Source organism: Rhea americana, unplaced genomic scaffold (genome assembly GCF_003343005.1).
Source record: "Rhea americana isolate MKP2758 unplaced genomic scaffold, rheAme1 scaffold_499, whole genome shotgun sequence".
Taxonomy (NCBI): domain Eukaryota; kingdom Metazoa; phylum Chordata; class Aves; order Rheiformes; family Rheidae; genus Rhea; species Rhea americana.
Genome location: NW_028186644.1, coordinates 71,314 through 77,702, shown reverse-complemented (window position 1 = coordinate 77,702; position 6,389 = coordinate 71,314). Strand labels below are relative to the sequence as shown.

Here is a 6,389-nt window from a genome sequence, read left to right as displayed (position 1 = left end):
GCGCGGCCCCGTGCCGGGCCGCGGCGACGGCCGCCCCCTCGCTTTCCTCGCCTCGCTCCCCTGCGCCGCTGCCGCTGGCCTCCAAGGGCGAGAAAGCCCCTATGGTCCGGGAAGCCTCTTCCTGCCTGAAGAAGCGACCGTGCGCGTGCAGCCTGAGCTCTGCGCGCCGTGCGTGGCGGAGGGGCGACTTTCATGCTCATACACCGACAACGTTGTCCCTTTTTCATGTATATGTGCAGCGTGTCCACCCACGGAGACGCCTGCCGAGCCGGGGAGCCGCCAGGGCCCCCTCCCTGCCCGGGCAGCCCGGGGCTCCCGAGCTGGATGCCGGTCACGGCAGAGGCGGCCTGCCGCCGGGCAGCATCGCAGCTCTTGGAGCACAGGCCCTCTTCTTAACGCCTAGGTTAAAATTTAACACGTTTCTATTTCYGTACCTTGGGTTGCTTGATGTTACAGGGAACTTGTGAGACTGTAAACAAGCAGGGGGATCGAGGGGTATGAGGTTATCTAGTACTGAGGAACACGAAGGATTTAATGGTGAGGAAGATGAGCTCTTTCCTTTYGCAGTGGTAGGAAGCCAGGTCTTGGTGGGTGACATTTCAGTATTTCACATATTCAGAGAGGTCCCTGCTTTGGAAGTCTCTAAGTCAAGTTTCCACCTGGTCAAAACATTTTCGCTCTGACTGTAAACCGTAGAGGGGAGTATGTTCGAATGGAAAAGTTGACGCAGTCTTATCTGTAGCGCAGCCGTYGGTGCTGCGGAGGAATCTGAGCGCTGGCTTATGTCAGGCTTGAAGCTTTCCCCTTTCCTTCCAGCAAACTGCATACCGTCGCCTTGGAGCCTCTCCTTCAYTGGGGCACATCCTTCAAGGAGCTTAGTTTGGTCAAGACAGCGAGTCGGGATTTGTTTTAACTGTGTATCTTCTTCCCCGATGGACACTGCTGCTACCTCCTCGCAGCAGCGTGGTTTCTTTGGTGTGGCCCTTCTTCAAATGCAGCGCTGTCCTCCTCCCAGGAAATAGCAGCATCTCTTCTTGAGAAACTTTAGTCCCTTTCTTCAGTAGGCAATTATTCTTGCAAGAGACATTCAGGTCATCCGCTCCCCTTATGCAGTAAGTGACACTTCCACAAATGACTGATGCTTAACATAGTCAAGGGTCACCTTAGCCTGCTATTGGTGCCTCAGGCTTTCATTGCGGTGTACATGAATGGTCTTTAAAACTTCCTGCTGGCTCTGCTGCTAGCAGTTCATTAGCAGAAAAAAGAGCCTGAAACTAAATTTGCCAGATGTGCTCAGAGCACAGCATTGCTGGCCCTACCTTTCCTCCGCCGTGTGCTCCGGGGGGTGGTGGTGGTGGTGGTGGTGGAGAGGGATGCGGGGTGGCGGGCGACCACCACGCGCTCTGGCCGGGTAGCGCGTCGGCCCCGCTAGCGGCCCTGAAGCGCTGGCTGCCGAGGTCGGGCTGACGGGTGGCCGGGCTGCCTGCGGCGGGCGCTGCTCCTGCCCGCCGGAGGAGGAAGGGCGGCGAGGCGAAAGCATGGGCAGGAGCTGCGGGCCAGGCTGCGGGAGGAGGACAGGAAGAGCGGAGAGAAGGAAAGAGCCAGAAGCTTCTGAAGCAGAGGAGTAAGAAATTGAACTTAAAAAGGGGCAGAGCATAGCACTCAGTGATTTTTTTTTTTTTTTTTTTGAGTGGCCAACTGCTTCCAGGGAGCGTCTCACAGCTAATTGCATTACTTAATTTCTAGCAAGACACTGCAAATGATAAAAATAATGGTTGCAGTAATGACTCCTTGGTTTTCACTTGTCTTAAGGCACGATGCATTTGCACATGCATTTTAGAAAACGTCAGCTGTGGATTAGCTACTGTTTTTTTGCTCTTTGACATGAATATTTTACTCACTGTTTGCATTCACTGATGCAGATCTGCGTGTGTATTCGAAGCCTGTAGTTAATGTTACAGTTTCCTTCCTGCTATGAGTTTCTGTTTTCTATGCTCACACCTTTCTGGAAGCCTCCTTTGGGGCTAAAATATTCCATATTTGCTTTTGTGTTAAAAGAATCTTTTTCCGGAAAGGTTGAGAAAATCCTTTCCTTTTTGTTTTAGGTATGTGCAGGGAAAATACTTTTTTCTCCTGTTAATAAAACCAGGCAGACCAGCAGCGCGAGAGGTCGATGTCACTGCAGTGCTGGCCTGTGGGCATCTCCTGGAGGAAGCCCCATTTTCCTGTGCTGGAGGGGGAGCTCAGCTTCTGCTGCTGAAGCAGAGGTTAAGGATTCACAGGGTGCCGCACCGGCTGACATCCCGCTGGGAGCTGTGCGTCGCCCAGACCCGCCGTGAGCRCGTTACCTTTCCGCGGGCTGCAGGTGGGGGCTGCTGCTTGTGCACCCTCATGCGGATCTTAATTTGTTCGGGTGGAAGTATGCTATTTTGAAATGGTTTTGGTTATAATACCAAAGCATTGTTTGCTGGCTGTACGTATGCTATGCCGTCTCAATTCCGTGCTTCGCTAAGAATAGAAACCAAAGCATTACTATGYGTGTTTTACAGCTGCGGTTGTTGAAAAACTGACTTGCCCAAATGTTTTATGCATTTGTGGCTGAGTAGGCAATGGATATAGGGTTCAAAACTGCCACTTCTCTACTCAAACCACTAATCAGCATTACTTCTGAAAGGACTGTATGGCGTATGCTAGCTGATACTACAGAAACACTTTTCATAACTTTCCTTCATTTTCTCTAAATCCCCAGATTTGCAGGAGATCTGCACCACTATCGATAGGCGCTCACAAGGCYGTCTTCGTTGTGATACTCTCACCACTCCACTTAATTGCAAAAGAGCCTTTTGGAGTACCCTGTAAAAATACCTATCACTGTTGCACTATCTCCATTAAATGAATGGGGCTGTTGTATAGCTGACAGCTGCCATTTTAATGATGTGGTGTTGTATTTCCTTGCAGGAGGCTCAACCTCATGAGGCAGATTAGGACTGAGAAAATCCAGGTTCCATTAGAAACCATTGGAAATGAGTTCCCAAGTTGTTCTAAGGTAAATCAATAATGCATATGATCTCTCTGGCTGGACTTAGCGACTGAGCCAACAGTTCATTTAACCACCTCTTTTTTCTTTTTTAAAGCGCTTTCACAATCTTTCCCGTTGAGACTTATTTCTTCTAACTCTGAATTGATCTTACGAAATTCTTCAGGCAGCGTTTGTTTTTGAGTGCTTCCAAAACTTCAGCAATTTACTGCTAGGTGTCCTTCAGTGGGCTGATGCCTGCGGTGCTGAGCGTCACGCTGGTGCTGAGGTGGCTGCGAAGCTCCTGCGAGGCCGCGACTTCGGGAGCGGAGGCGAGCGGCTGAGCTTGCGAGCGCCTCGGCTCCGGACAGCCGCTGAGCCGCGTGCGGGGGCTTTTCCCCTTTTCGGTGAAGTTGGAACCTGGCAGTTAGTTACAGAATAATCAAAGCACGTGAGGCTGGATCCTTGTTAGTGTTGCAGTAACTGGTTTTGCTGATTTTTAGTTTGTTTGAAATTAACTGTAATTAGCGAATTGTCATTTCTCAGAGCAAATGTTCCAAACTCGAGAATCTTTCAAACTAAGTGGGGTGAGGGACTGCTGGATTTTCCTGCTCTGTTTGAACTAATCCTTGAGCGAAGTGGGGGAGATGACAAGCTCGTACGTGAGCACACGAATGCCAGCTGCTTCAGGTGGCTTTCCACGCTGGCTACYGTCGGATCGCTCCGAGCCGGAGCGAGCCTGGGCAGGCTATCRCGTTTCTGTCGAGTTAGCCGGCGTGCGCGGTACCGTGCTTGTGCGAGCCTTGCTTTGCGCCGGCTTGGGAAGGCAAGTGATACCTGACCCAACAGAAAGCTTCAAAAGGCAGAGTTGCAAATTATACTTCCTTTGTATGAATTGGAGCGACTCAATGAGTTTTTGTACTAGGTAACTGCTTTGTGTCATCTTTTTGGTTCTGTAGTAGGTGCCTTAAAACCAGATTTATCATCTCTTGGAAACTTAACCTTAAAATGATCTCTCGCAAACCACTTGCATATGAGAAAACCTGGTTTGAGAAAGAGTGGGTGCTTGCTTTTGAACAAAAATGAAAAGGGTAAATTTTAGGRATAAAATCACAAGTAGGGTTGTGGTCTTAGAAAATCTTTCCCTCGATTGATGTTACTATCGGATTTTTCTTTTTAGTTCTGGTAAAGAGAAGATTGAGTTGGTAGAACATAATCTATTTTGATTACTAAAAAATCTTAATGCTGCTAATTTAGTCAGCTAGTATGTTACAAACGTAGGTTCTGTGTGTTCAAACTGTTCCTGTTTTTTCACTTAATAAGTTCTCAAGATAGTTGCCATGGAAATAATCCTGCATTTGGAGACTATGTAAAGGACCCTAAGAAAGCAGCGTGGTGGGAGCGGACGTGGGGCGCGCTCCCCGCGGCGCCCGCGCTCCGCTCCCTGCTGCGGGGCCGCCGGCAGCGCTGCCGGCACTGCCTGCGTTTTGGAGGTCGCTGGTTTTCGTGGTGCTGGGGCACTTGCTGGTGCCGGCGTTCCCGTTGGAGCTGCTCCGGCGCCAGCCCGCGTCGTGTCTCGTTAGCTCTCGCGCCGCTTCTCCGCGCCGCCGAGCCGCTTGCCCCGGTGCCTCTCCCCTCTCCRCTCCCCGGCAGCCGGGCTCCTTCAGGTTTGCTTCGTCTCGGAAGCCAAAYGCTCGCTGCCACTTTTCGCTGACCGAAGGTTAATTACCGCTTGGTATCTCACGTTTGCCCGACGGCCGCGCTGCGGCGGCGTCTCGGTGGTGCCCTGCCTGGGGTGGCTGGGGCCGGGCCGAGCCCGGCGAGATGCTCCTTCGTCTCCGCCGCGTGAGCTGCCCGGGGCAGAATCTCCCTTTCCCGACGCCAGGGAGGCAGCGGAGCTCTCCGCGTGCGGTTTTGCCTCTTGGCGCGTGTGTTTCCCCGGGGAGGCACCGGTAGGAAACGCGGGCAGGGACCCGGGCGACGCCGGGAGCCTCTCGGTTGCTTGTGGCCCCCGGTGCTCGTTTGTGCCACGTAAAGAACAGGCTTGCTTCCTCTAGGCCTCCAGGGTTTTTTTCAAAAAACGATTTCCTTTTTGTGCAAACGTTGTGTTTTTACTGAAGTTGACGTGCGTGTTTTTCAGACGTGGTATCAGAATTGTTGTGGATGTCTAAAGCAAATCTGTATGCTTCTCCGTGCTTAAAAATAGACAGCCAATGACTAATTGCAAGAAAACCCAGGTTATTTTCCAGGCTTCATAAAATCTGAAAAATACTTTATTCTTTAAGCTAGAACTGATTTCCAAAAAAACCCAAAAACCTGAGACATGGGGAAGATGCTTGATTCCACCCGGTGTAGGTTATATCTGARCTAAGTTGATCAGTGTGATGTGACCAAATGCAAGAATTTTAGAAGTAAAAAGCTTCTCTTGTACCTGCTTTTTGCCCAAGAGATTTCCTGGTGAGGTGGCTCTTGCAGTGACAGAGGCCCTGAAACACCTAACATGAAAATTAATCTGCTTTAATACAGATACCAGGTCAAACGAAGGCGACGTTCAAAAGCACGTTTCAAAGGCCTGAAGCGGGCACGGCAGATGTGCTTTTGCGGACCGATGGCGAAGGAACCGTGCCGAGCGGCTCTAGGAAGGCCGCGGAGAGCCGCGCGGAGCGGCTGGCGCGCTGGGTGGAGGGACGGCCGCTCGGGGCCGACCCCGGGACGGGCGCTGGCGGCGGCGCGCCGCGGCCCCGAGCAGACCGCGGGTGGGCGGGTCGTCGCCGTCGGCGCGGAAGGCCGGCGCGGGGCCGCGAGGGAGACGGCGCCGGAGGGGTGAGAGCCGGGCGAGGAGCCGCTCCAACGCTCGGGGCTTCGCTCGAAGGGGACGAGGGACTTCGAAMCTCGGGGAGCTGTGCGGAGCGGCAGGGGAGAGCCTTCCGCTTCGGGCGGCCGGGCCGGGCCGTGCCGCGCCCCTCCTGCGAGGGGACGGCCGTGCCGTGCCGTGCCGTGCCGTGCCACGTGCCCCTCCTGCGAGGGGACGGCCGTGCCGTGCCGTGCCGTGCCGTGCCACGCGCCCCTCCTGCGAGGGGACGGCCGTGCCGTGCCGTGCTGTGCCGTGCCCACGCGCCCCTCCTGCGAGGGGACGGCCGGGCCGTGCTGTGCCACGTGCCCCTCCTGCGAGGGGACGCCCGTGCCGTGCCGTGCCACGCGCCCCTCCTGCGAGGGGACGGCCGTGCCGTGCCACGTGCCCCTCCTGCGAGGGGACGGCCGTGCCGTGCGGTGCCACGCGCCCCTCCTGCGAGGGGACGGCCGTGCTGTGCTGTGCTGTGCCGTGCCACGCGCCCCTCCTGCGAGGGGACGGCTGTGCCGTGCTGTGCCGTGC

The 6,389-nt window shown here is 54.2% G+C and overlaps 1 protein-coding gene across 3 annotated transcripts in view; it reads left to right on the top strand.

Moving 5' to 3' along the window:
• ANKRD11 (ankyrin repeat domain 11) overlaps positions 1-6,389 on the top strand; it is a 155,588-nt gene that overhangs the window by 77,899 nt on the left and 71,300 nt on the right. Inside the window, exon 3 of one of the 3 annotated variants that reach the window (XM_085317346.1) lies at positions 2,959-3,046. The exons of the other annotated variants lie outside the window; for them this stretch is intronic. The gene's annotated coding sequence lies outside the window, so the exon portion shown is untranslated. The remainder of the gene's footprint in view (positions 1-2,958; positions 3,047-6,389) is intronic. 3 annotated transcript variants of the gene reach the window in all.